Source organism: Citrus sinensis, chromosome 2 (genome assembly GCF_022201045.2).
Source record: "Citrus sinensis cultivar Valencia sweet orange chromosome 2, DVS_A1.0, whole genome shotgun sequence".
Taxonomy (NCBI): domain Eukaryota; kingdom Viridiplantae; phylum Streptophyta; class Magnoliopsida; order Sapindales; family Rutaceae; genus Citrus; species Citrus sinensis.
Genome location: NC_068557.1, coordinates 17,034,381 through 17,047,828, shown reverse-complemented (window position 1 = coordinate 17,047,828; position 13,448 = coordinate 17,034,381). Strand labels below are relative to the sequence as shown.

General features: G+C 36.8%; 1 non-coding gene across 1 annotated transcript; it reads right to left on the bottom strand.

The window, feature by feature from the left end:
* Nucleotides 1-6,426: 6,426 nt before the first annotated feature.
* Nucleotides 6,427-6,530, bottom strand: LOC127900502 (small nucleolar RNA R71). Its single transcript, XR_008052685.1, has one exon. It is a non-coding gene; the product is annotated as a small nucleolar RNA R71 (small nucleolar RNA).
* Between the last annotated feature and the right edge of the window lie 6,918 nt (nucleotides 6,531-13,448).

Below are 13,448 nucleotides of genomic sequence, written 5' to 3'. Positions count from 1 at the left end.
TCCACAGGTGAGATTCTCAAAATCTTCAAACAGGTAAGTGTTAACATCTCTTTACTTGATGCTATAAAGTAAGTTCCATCTTATGCCAAGTTTCTTAAAGACCTTTGTACTAAAAAGAGAAATATACATGTTCAAAAGAAGGCATTTTTAACAGAAAACGTTAGTTCTATACTCCAATATAAAATTCCTTTAAAATGCAAAGACCCAGCTCCCCTACTATCTCATGTAGCATAGGGAACCACACAATTGAGAATGCTTTGTTGGATTTAGGAGCTAGTGTAAATTTGTTGCCTTATTCAGTATTCGTGAAACTTGGACTGGGAGAATTACACCCAACTCCAGTGATGTTACAGCTTGTAGATCGGTCCACGAAAATACCTCGTGGTATTGTGGAGGACGTGCTTATCCAGGTAGACAAGTTTTATTTTCCTGTTGATTTCATTGTAATTGACACTCAACCAATACAAGATTCGAGGAAGCACATCCCCATTATTCTAGGCCAACCTTTCTTGGCAACTGCGGATGCTCATATTCAATGCAGGACCGGAAATATGCAGTTGTCCTTCGGCAATATGACTATGGGGCTAAACATTTTCAACATTGCCAAACAATCTCATAATGCAGATGATGGAATTGTTGATATGGACTTAATTGAAGCATTAGTTGATGACACTTTTATTTCAAACCTTAGTGATAATCCTTTACAAACATGTTTAACTCACTTTGGTTTGGATTTTGATATTGACAAATCGGTAGATGAGGTCAACGCCCTACTTGACTCAGCACTATCCATGGACACTAATAAATGGAAGTCAAGAGTTGAACAACTAGTACCATCAGAAAAGAAACTCATCCCATCATCTGAATCACCACCGAAACTTGAGCTCAAACCATTGCCCAACACATTGGAATATGCATTTTTGGGAGAAGAAAGTACTCTGCCGGTAATCATTTCATCATCCCTCAACAATGAACAAAAAGGTAAGTTGTTGGATGTTTTAAAAGAGCACAAAGGAGCATTAGGATGGACCATAGTAGACATAAAAGGTATAAATCCAGTAGACTGCATGCATTACATTCTGTTAACATATATGTTTCCATAATATTGATTTTGATGATAACAAACAAGATTAAGAATGATTAATCTTTTAAGCCCAAATTATTTAATATTCTTTTTAAATAAATCATTATTTTTACATTATAAAGGTTTTATATTTAATGGAAAAATGATTTTATGAAATTGATTGTTTTTATTCTTTTTAAATAAATCATTATTTTCACATTATAAATGTTTCATATTTAATGGAAAAATGATTTTATGAAATTGGTTATTTTTCAAAGTTTATGGTTTAATTGAAAGCATTTTGAAAACTTTGAAATAAACAAGTATTGCTTGAAATTTTGGTGAAGGACTTATTTGAAAAGTGTCATAGCATTTTGGGCTATAACATAATTTCAAAAAGTTTTGGGATTAACAAAGCATTACTTAGAAATTCTGAAATTGGACCTATTTGTAACGTTTCATAACATTTTGGGCTATAGTACAGTTTTGTAAAGTTTTGGGGTCAAAATATAATTTCAGAAAATAGTGCACTGTGCAAGTTACTGTAGCAATCACTGTAGCAAACGGCTAACAGTTTATTTAAAAACGGCTAACCGATAATTTCCAGAAAGCATGTTCTGCAAAGTATTGTTAAAATGATGATTCTGGAAACTTCTGGAAACTAACAGTGAACCGTTTACTGAAAATGGTTAATCAATTATTTCCAGATTGCTAATCTTGAACCGTTTAGTAAGAACGGTTAAACCAAATTTGTTGTGCAGGTGTCTGGAAATTAACGGCGAAAGGGTAAGCCTAAACGGCTAACCGTTTATTTGAAAATTGGCCCAACGGTAACTTTGACCAGCCTAAACGGTTAACCGTTAATGGTTAACGGTGAACTGTTTTCGAGCAGACAGTCTATAACGGCTAGTTTTTCAGCTCCAACTATAAATAAGCTCAATCTAATTCAAACAAGAAGAATTCCAACGATCATCATTGAGCAAAATATTGAGAATACAACTTTCATTGAGCTTTAAATCTTTGTATTCATCTATTCATTCACACATTGAGCTTTCACTTGTGATCAAACACATTGTGTGAGAGAGATTCATTTGTAATCTTTTTTGTAAAATCAAGTTAAAAGATTGTAAGTGTTGGGATACACTTGGGTTAAGAGATTGGGGATAATCTCTTGTTGTAAAGGTCCATTGACACCTTGGAAGTCAATTGTAAGCGTTTGAAGCCTTGGAGGCTTGCTTAGTGGAATCCTCAAGCCCGGTGTGCTTGGAGACGTGGACGTAGGCGGGGATTGCCGAACCACGTAAAAATCCTTGAGTTTGCTTTCTCTTCCCCTACTCATTTATTATTGTGCTTTTATTGAATTTATTGTTTTCGAATTTATTAAGGCATTAGATTAAATTGTTGTGTGGTTTGCCTAGGATAATTTTTAAAATCCCAATTCACCCCCCTCTTGGGTTGCCTAGTTAGTATTTCATTTGGTATCAGAGCGAGGTGCTCTTGTGTAGACTTAACCGTCTAGAGTTAAAGATCCATGGCAACCCATAATGACTCAATTTTTAGGGAAGGACAATCCACAATTAGACCACCGTTCTTTGATGGTAATGACTATCCTTATTGGAAAACTAGGATGAGAGTGTTTTACAAGCCTTAGATTATGAACTATGGGAAATAGTTTGTGATGATTCATTCATTCCTAGGAAGAATGTTTTAAGTGAATTGGATAAGAAAAAGATGTCATTAAATTCCAAGGCTATGAATGCTTTATTTTGTGCCTTAGATAAAAAGGAATTTCATAAAGTTTCAAATTGTTCTAATGCTTATGAAATTTGGAGAAAACTTGAAATTGTGTATGAGGAGACTACAAAGGAGGAGGAATTTCATGAAGTGTCGAATTTGGCACTTATGGCAATTGGAGATGACTCGGATGATGGACTTGATGAGGTAAATGATCTTCTTACTTATGATGAATTACATGATGCGTTTAAAGAATTGTATGATGAGTGGATGAAAATTGGTAAAAAGAATGCATGTCTTAAAAAGAAAATGGTAGAGCTCAAAAATGAAAATGAATCTCTATGTGCAAAGATTACATGCCTAGAATTAGAGAATAAAACATTGTATGATAGAGTTGCATTATCAAATGAGAAACCTAACATTTCACACAAGCATCTAGAATCACATGTAAATGACTTGAAAAATGAAAAAGATGCCTTGCAAAAATCCAATGTTTCATTAAATGAAAAGATCAAAGAATTGGAATTAGATAATGAAATGTTACATGATAGAATTGCATCATTCACATGTAAACAAAGTACTTTGTATGAGTATGAGAAATCACATGTTGATGAATTAATAAATGAAAATGAAACGCTTAAGAAAAGGAGCAATGAGTTGAATGAGATTGTTTTGAAATTCACAAATGGGCAAAAGATGTTGGATAACATGCTTAATTCACAAAAATGTGTGTTTGATAAAGGAGGACTTGGGTATAAGCCTTACTTGAAACAAAAATATTATAAGAATTATTTTGTTAAGGCTACCTCCACAAATGATCAAATTGTATGTCATTATTGCAATCAAAATGGTCATATGAAGAATAGATGTCAAATTAAAAGAAATGTGTATTATGGAGTCAAATGTATTTGGGTTCCGAAAGGAACTAAATCTAACACTCAAGGACCCAAGAGTATTTGGGTACCAAAGGGCACAACGTGAATGTTCTCTTTGTAGGTACCACAATCAAGGAATGGTGGAGAGTTCCTTGATGAAGCTTATGAGGATAATCACTTGATCATGGTCTAAGCAAAAATAATGAGGCAAAATGATTTAATTGTTTTGGTAACTATTATTGCCTTATTGATTATAAGTTATGGTCTTTTAATCTTAGTAAATATTTAACATTTCATTTGGTATCATAACATTGAGTGCATTAACATGAAGTAGATAAGTTTATCTTGCCTATTTACTATATTGAGTGAATCATGACAAATGAATTTACGAAAGTATGCTTGTATGTTTACATGATGGAATTATCATTGTGTTTAACATTTAGTGCTTTATCATGATGCATGGTTATATATAAGATGATAGCTTGTCAACTCATTGTTGAGTGTTAGAAAATGCATATTTATAAAGGAGAAAACCGTCATTTTACATTTCAAGTCTTACTAACAACCCTTACTTTTATGTATTTAACATTCTTATGATTTAATTACGTGTGTTTTATTTTAATTAAGTAATTTATGTATTTTAGGGGCATTATAGTCATTTCACAATAAAGGAGAGATCAGACGGCAAAACGGACATCACTTTTGAACTCAGGACGGTCGAAAACCTTAGGAGGAGCATAAAAGGAAAAATGGCACTATTCACATGTACGGTACTATTCACGTGTACGATACTGTATACGTTACTGTTCACGACACTGTTCACATAGACGGATGATGACGTGGCATTGACCGATGATGTGGCATTGACTGATGAGGTGTCACGATCCTGTTGGACTAAAATTCTTATGTACTGTTGATGGTGACGTGGCAGCATATCAGTGGACGAAAAATCTCGCGTACGGTGCATGCATCACACAGGATTATTTTCAACCAAACCGCGTTACTGTTCATCCGGGTCAAACCGCGTTACTGTTCAAAGTCGGGTCAAACCGTGTTACTGTTCATCCGCGTGGTCAAACCGTGGACTGTTGACTGATGATGTGGCGCAATCCTGAGCGTCCAAACTATTTTTAATCCGATGGCCATGATTTACTCCATGTATCTATAAAAAGGGGGCCTCCCCCCCCTAATTTGATATCTCTGAATCTATTTTTGGGATCCATTTTCTGTAATTCCTTCTCCATCTTGTATTTTCTTCGTATTTTAATAAATTCCCATTTTGCCCCTAGTTCAATTATGAGTGGCTAATTTTCTTTCAAGCTTGGGTTGAAGGTGAAGTCTCAACATGTGTCATGGGCTTAATTTGGTAAATTTATTTTCTCTTCCCCTCTAATTTTTGTGGATGTTTTGACTTCTCGTCGACAAATAATAATAGTCTTGTCTAGATACCGCCTTGGTTACACCGGCTCTCTAGTATAAGGTTATTATTATTTGGCACGATAAGCCCTTAGCACCATATTGATTAGAGCGTGGTTCATGAGGTATGGATTCCCCCCTCATGATTTAATTGGCATTAATAAGGAATATTTAGCCCATGATGCATGTTGATACGGATCCAGATACCCAAGTACGTCATTTCAATAGAATTCTCTTCAATTTATTCTCACCATTTCAATACTAATTTTAGAATTTATTCTCTCCATTTTAATTTAAGTTTTAGCATATTCCAATTATTTCCACCACAAATCCAATCACCCATTCACAAAATTAATTCTACACAATTAAAATCCACCTCCTCGTGGGATCGACACTCGTCACCATTAATCTATACTACAACAGATTCGTGCGCTTGCGAGTACATTAAAATTTGCACAACAAGTTTTTGGCGCCGTTGCCGGGGAGGTAAGTAATTTTAATTCATAGAATTAATTTTTGTGAATAATTTCTTTTATTTGTTTTCTTGTATTTTTTTTTATTATTAAAAAAAAAAGTGAATCTACATTTAAAGGTTAGTATTTCTTTTCTTTTTCTCTTCTTTAAAATTCTGTAATTTAATTTTCCATTTATTTTTCTTTGTAATTTTTTTTTTGTTTATCTTATTAATTTAATTTTTAGTTAATTTCTTTCACGTATTTATTTTTGTGTATTTTTATAGAAAGGTTGTAATAGCGCAATAAGGTTAGTATCGTAATTTCTCCCTCTTCTTTATTTTTATTTGTTTTGTTCCCATCTTTATTTTTTGTTTTGTTTGCATCTTTATTTTTATTTTATTTATTTTGCATGCATGGTCGTAGGTCATTATTACCTAATCTTGAACCTATAGACCTTGAATTAGAAAAAACACTTCGCACACACAAACACGTTAAAAATAAAATGGATTTGCAACCACAGGAGAGGCCATTTAAGGACTACTTCAGTCCCTTAGCTAATTTGAGCACATCATGCATAAGATACCCAAATGTAGCTGCTAGGAGTTTCGAATTAAAACCTAGTGTGCTAAATTGTCTCCCCACATTTTATGGCCTAGAAAATGAGGATCCATATAATCATTTGAATGATTTTCATGCCATTTGTCAAACATTCAAATATGAGAATTTTTCAGATGATGATGTTAAACTTAGACTATTCCCATTTTCTTTAAAGGATAGAGCTCGTTCATGGTTAAATACTTTACCTGCCAATAGCATTTCATCATGGGAACAAATGGTTACAAAATTTTTAAATAAATATTTCCCAGTGCATAAAACCAATGCTATTCGCAGGGAAATCTCGGAGTTTACCCAGAGAGAGGACGAGCAATTTTTCGAAACATGGGAGCGATTCAATGGGCTACTCTTGAAGTGTCCACATCATGGGTACGAGAAATGGCACCAATGCCAATACTTTTTGGAGGGATTATTGCCAAATGTGCAAGAATGGCTAATGGCGACAAGTGGAGGAGAGCTAATGTCAAAAAGTGCATCAGAGATTTGGGAATTCTTCCAGCGACAAGCGGATAATTCCCAACAACGGAGTCGATCACTCAGGAATACTAGACGAATTAAGGGAGTAAATGAGGTTCAAATTGGCGAGTCAACTTCGGGAATCAAAGAAGTTAAGGAGATGGTTGAAGGTCTTGCTCGACAAATAGCATCGTTATCGACTGCTAAATCAACAGAACCACATGACCAGGACTCATACTCAGATCAAGCCAATGCCATAGGTGTAATGAGAAAGCCATTAAATTACAACCCATACTCCAACACATATAACCCTGGATGGAGAGACCACCCCAATTTTTCATGGTCTCAAGGATTCCAACAGAATGGACCAACAGCTCCAGCTCCACCAATGCAACAAATTCCTCAAGTTCCTCAAGCCTCTCAGCCACCATTTAGACCATACAATTAGAACCAGAACCACTCTCAACCTAGACCATGGGAGGATGCATTCCAGAATTTTAGGAATGTTACTCACTCCACGATTGAGCAACAGAACCGCACCATTGATGGACTACGAAATGAGTTGAGAGCAGGCTTCAACTCACAAGCTCAATCTGTTTCAAGCCTCGAGAAGATGGTGGGACAACTTGCTTCTTCAGTTCAAACCTTGGCAATGACCGTTGAGAAAGGTAAGTTTCCAAGTCAACCAGTGCCTAATCCTAAAGGAGTACATGAAGCAAGTACCAGTTCACCACAACAGCATGGAGAGGTCAAAGCAATAATGACCTTGCGAAAAGGAAAAGAAATCGACAACAAAGTGGAGATGCCGGTGACAAAGGAAAATCAAATTGTACCTGTGAATGTTGATGACTCATCACCGGAGGAGAAAGAAGAAACCAACCCACGAGAATACGTTCCCAAAGCTCCATTTCCTCAGAGGTTAGCGAAAGGAAAAAAGGGAAAATCTACAGGTGAGATTCTTGAAATCTTCAAACAGGTAAGTGTTAACATCCCTTTACTTGATGCTATTAAACAAGTTCCATCTTATGCCAAGTTTCTTAAAGACCTTTGTACTAAAAAGAGAAACATGCATGTTCAAAAGAAGGCATTTTTAACAGAAAACGTTAGTTCTATACTCCAACATAAAATTCCTTTAAAATGCAAAGACCCAGGCTCCCCCACTATCTCATGTAGTATAGGGAACCACACAATTGAGAATGCTTTGTTGGATTTAGGAGCTAGTGTAAATCTGTTACCTTATTCAGTGTTTGTGAAACTTGGACTGGGAGAATTACACCCAACTCCAGTGGTGTTACAACTTGCAGATCGGTCCACAAAAATACCTCGTGGTATTGTGGAGGACGTGCTTATCCAGGTAGACAAATTTTATTTTCCTGTTGACTTCATTGTAATTGACACTCAACCAATACAGGATTCAAGGAAGCACATCCCCATTATTCTAGGCCGACCTTTCTTGGCAACTGCGGATGCTCACATTCAATGTAGAACTGGAAATATGCAGTTGTCCTTCGGCAACATGACTATGGAGCTGAACATCTTCAACATTGCCAAACAACCTCACAGTGCAGATGATGGAATTGTTGATGTGGATTTAATCGAAGCATTAGTTGATGACACTTTTCTTTCAAACCTTAGTGATGATCCTTTACAAACATGTTTAACTCACTTTGGTTTTGATTTTGATATTGACAGATCGGTTGATGAGGTCAATGCCTTGCTTGACTCAGCACCATCTATGGACACTAATAAATGGAAGTCAAGAGTTGAACAACTAGCGCCATCAGAGAAGAAACTCATCCCATCATCAGAATCACCACCGAAACTCGAGCTCAAACCATTACCCAACACTTTGGAATATGCATTTTTGGGAGAAGAAAGTTCTCTGCCGGTAATCATCTCATCATCCCTCAATGATGGACAAAAAGGTAAGTTGTTGGATGTTTTAAAAGAGCACAAAGGAGCATTAGGATGGACCATAGCAGACATAAAAGGTATAAATCCAGTAGACTGCATGCATTACATTCACCTTGATGAAAATGCTAAATCTACTAGGGAAATGCAACGTCGGTTAAATCCTAATATGAAAGAAGTGGTTAGAACTGAAGTCCTTAAGCTATTAGATGCAGGTATCATTTACCCAATTTCTGATAGTTCATGGGTCAGTCCTGTACAAGTTGTCCCTAAAAAGTCAGGAGTCACAGTAGTTACCAATGCTGATAATGAATTGATTCCCACTAGAGTGACTACAGGATGGCGTGTATGCATTGATTATAGAAAATTGAATTCTGTCACACGTAAAGACCATTTTCCTTTACCATTTATTGATCAAATGCTTGATAGATTAGCAGGCCATGAATTTTACTGCTTTCTAGATGGTTACTCAGGATATAATCAGATTCCCATAGCACCAAAAGATCAAGAGAAAACTACTTTCACTTGCCCTTTTGGCACATTTGCATATAGGAGAATGCCATTTGGATTATGTAATGCACCTGCTACATTTCAACGATGCATGTTGAGCATTTTTTCTGATATGGTGGAACGATTCCTTGAAGTCTTTATGGATGATTTTTCTGTCTTTGGTGACTCGTTTGATCAATGTTTACATCATCTAACACTAGTTCTGCAGAGATGTATCGAGAAGAACTTGGTCTTAAATTGGGAGAAATGCCATTTTATGGTAAAACAAGGTATTGTTCTCGGTCACATCATTTCGAGCAAAGGTATTGAGGTTGACAAAGCCAAGGTGGATCTCATTTCTAATCTTCCTCCACCCAGAACAGTCAGAGAAGTAAGATCTTTCCTTGGGCATGCTGGTTTCTATAGACGTTTCATTAAAGATTTTAGCAAAGTTTCTAGACCCTTATGCAATTTACTTGCTAAGGATGTACCTTTTATCTTTAATGATTCATGTCTTATGGCGTTTGAAAAATTAAAACGGTTGTTGACATCATCACCCATCATTCAGGCCCCAAACTGGAGCTTACCATTTGAGCTCATGTGTGATGCATCTGATTATGCAGTAGGAGCAGTATTAGGACAAAGAGTTGATCGAATTCCCCATGTTATTTACTATGCTAGTATGACATTGAATGATGCACAGTTGAACTATTCAACTACTGAAAAAGAAATGCTAGCAGTAGTGTTTGCATTGGAAAAATTTCGATCTTATCTCATTGGTTGTAAAATAATTGTGTTCACAGATCATGCTGCTCTTAAATATCTTCTCACAAAGAAAGATGCAAAAGCTAGACTAATTCGTTGGGTGTTACTTTTGCAGGAATTTGACTTGGAATTCAAAGATAAGAAAGGGTCAGAAAATGTTGTGGCGGACCATCTCTCTCGTCTTCACTTTGACACAATTACAGAGCCATTAATATTAAATGAGTCATTTCCAGATGAACAATTAATGAGTGTGGAAGTATTACCTTGGTATGCTGATATAGTTAATTATCTTGTTACAGGTAAACTTCCAGAGCATTGGACTAAGCAAGACAAGATCAAATTCTTTGCGGAAATAAAGAATTTCTTTTGGGATGACCCGTATTTGTTCAAGTATTGTGCAGACCAAATTATTAGACGATGTGTCCCAGAAAATGAAATTCAGAATATCCTTTCATTCTGCCATGAACAAGCTTGTGGAGGCCATTTCAGTGCTAAGAAAACAGCGACTAAAGTTTTACAATGTGGTTTCTATTGGCCAACACTATTTCGAGACGCTTACACTTTTTGTTCTTCATGTGATAGGTGTCAACGAATGGGGAGCATTACACGAAGGAACATGATGCCACTAAATCCAATTTTAGTGGTTGAGATTTTTGACGTATGGGGTATCGACTTCATGGGACCCTTTCCCCCTTCTTTTGGCCATCAATACATATTGGTTGGTGTTGACTACGTCTCAAAATGGGTAGAAGCAATTCCATGTAGAACCAATGATCACAAGGTGGTGATAGGATTTTTGAAAAACAACATTGTCTCACGCTTTGGATTCCCTCGAGCAATAATCAGTGATGGTGGTGCCCACTTTTGTAACAAAGCATTCAAAGCACTTTTGACAAAGTATTCAATCACACACAAAGTGGCGACCCCGTATCATCCGCAAACCAGTGGCCAAGTTGAGATCTCCAATCGAGAAATAAAGCACATATTAGAAAAGACGGTGAGGCCGGACAGAAAAGATTGGTCATTAAGACTTGATGATGCCTTATGGGCATATAGAACGGCTTTCAAGACCCCGATTGGGATGTCACCCTACAGGCTAGTGTATGGAAAAGCTTGCCACCTACCTGTGGAACTCGAGCATCGTGCGTATTGGGCCATCAAGAAATTCAATTTTGACATGCAGCAAGCCAACTCAGAAAGAAGATTACAACTGGCAGAACTTGAAGAAATTCGCAATGATGCATACGAAAATGCCAAGATTTACAAGCAACGAATGAAAGTCTTCCATGACAAGCACGTTATGAGAAAATCGTTCACTCCAGGTCAGAAAGTGCTTTTATTCAATTCTCGCTTGCACCTATTCCCAGGTAAGTTACGCTCTCGTTGGTCTGGTCCCTTTATTGTTCATACTGTTTTTCCACATGGGGCAATTGAAATTAAGGACCCAAAGAATGGTGTCACGTTTAAAGTTAATGGTCAAAGATTAAAGCCATATCTAGAATACCAACCACGTGGAGAAGACACCGAAATAAATTTGAGTGACCCACCAGATTTGAATTGATTTTTTTTTCTTTCTTTTCGTTGATTTGATTTTGTTTTCGTTCTTTATATTATTCTTTTGCTAATTGAAATTGTTTTTGCATAAGTGTGTTTATTTTACCATTAAGTTTTCTCTTATCATTGTTAATCATGAGTCTCATACTTAGACCGTTCCTCCTGAACATTCTTAAACCACTTCAACGTGTCAAAACTCATCTCAAAAGGCAGATTCAATTTTGTAAAACACAACGCATTTGGGCTCTACAACCACCAGAGTTAGTAGCCTATGTTGAGGGTTTAGAAAGCCAACTCAGAGACATTGAGAGAAGTGTTTACGACATCCAGTTGGAGCTTGAGGTAAATTCAATAAGAGGACGATTTTAATTTTCTTTGTGTGTTTTAATTTGTTTTTCTGTTTGTGTGCTTTAGTTTGTTACCCCGGTGAAGTGGCGGATAACGGTACTCCGTGACAATCAAGTCGGTTACTTCAGTTTCCCATAATAACTGATATTCTGAGGCGAAGGTATGGACAGAAATGAGATTCTAGCGAAGCTTCACAAGCGATTCCCTTCACTTCCTCGGAATGCCCTCCTTACGATCTATAAAGCTCGGTCCGAACGCATGCGATTACTCATGAGGAATAACATACCTGCTGACATCCGTTGGTTAATCGAGGCTAAAGTACGATCGGCAGGTGAGTTACCTCCAAAATTTATTGCATACATGCCTGGTTGTGGTAAAGGAAATTATGCAAGAAAACGACGAGCTCGAAGAATTTCTGTTGCTTGTCATAAGTGTGCCAGAATGAGTTGCAATAAAAACCCATGTTCTTTAGGAATGATGTCTGATAACAGGGAAGATAAGATTCAATTCATTAGGGATGGCTTGAATAAGGAGTCATTGGATGATATCCTTTTGTCTCTTGAAACGCATCCCAGTGGATATGTGCAAGGAGCGATTCTCCAGTTATGGCCATTATTCCAGAAAGAGCATGCACGATATAGTCTCGGGAATCTGACTATAAACGACCCTGTTTGCCAGTTTATAAGAAAACTGGATAGGAAGCCTATCCTCGACCCATAGAGGGCGTTCAAGCCGTTTCTGGACGTAAAACCAGAGGAAGATGTGAGCCACAGTCGCAACTACCTGTAAATATCCTTTTACTTTATTGTTATTTTATTTCACTATTGTCTTATTGTTTGCATTATTGTCTTTAATAATTTTATTACTGTTTGCTTTTTCCTTTTTACTGTTTTCTTTTTGACTTGCGAGCCACGTGCTTTACGCGTTATTTGACACTGACATATTACCTCATACACATCCATGACCCACTATCACCAAGACTCTTAAATGTGATTTCTTTTTTGTCAAGCACTCACAAATTGTTTTCGAGAAGTATCACAATGGCAGCTACTCCCAATAGACAATTCAAGAACATTTGTGTGCTTTCTGGATTTACCTATGGCAAACATAAAGAGTTCGTTGAGGCAGCCATAGATCTTGGTCGAAGCATAGCAGCGAGAAATTTACATTTGGTGTATGGAGGAGGTAACCGAGGGTTATCAAAAATGGTCTCCGAAGCAGCTTTTATCAGAGGAAGTCAAGTGTTAGGCATCATCCCAAGAGTCCTAAAACCATTGGGCAGTTCGTCTGACTCATCAACTGGAGAAGAGTTAATCGTCTCAGGTATGCAAGAAAGAATAACTGAAATGCTTAATCATGCTGATGCTTTTGTTTTCCTTCCAGGAGATCTTGCAACACTAGAGGCACTTATGACACTAGCATCTTGGGCCCATCTGCACATCCACCAGAAACCCATCGGTTTGTTAAATGTCAATAACTTTTATGATGGCTTTATCGCATTTCTTAACCATGCAATAAAAAACTATTTCATTCCCTCTAATGTGAAAAAACTCTTTATTTGTGCTCACACTGCTAATGAGCTACTTGATATGTTACAAGCTTATCGACCGGAGCCAGACCCCTGGACCTTTGTGTTGGAGCGTCCAAATAATGATGGTAACAGTAGCCGCAGTAAGAAGTATAAATTAGATTTAACTCTCCGCCTGTAAATATTTTCTTCTGTGTTGCACCACCCAGGTGATGTCTTCTAAACTCTACTTCTTTCAT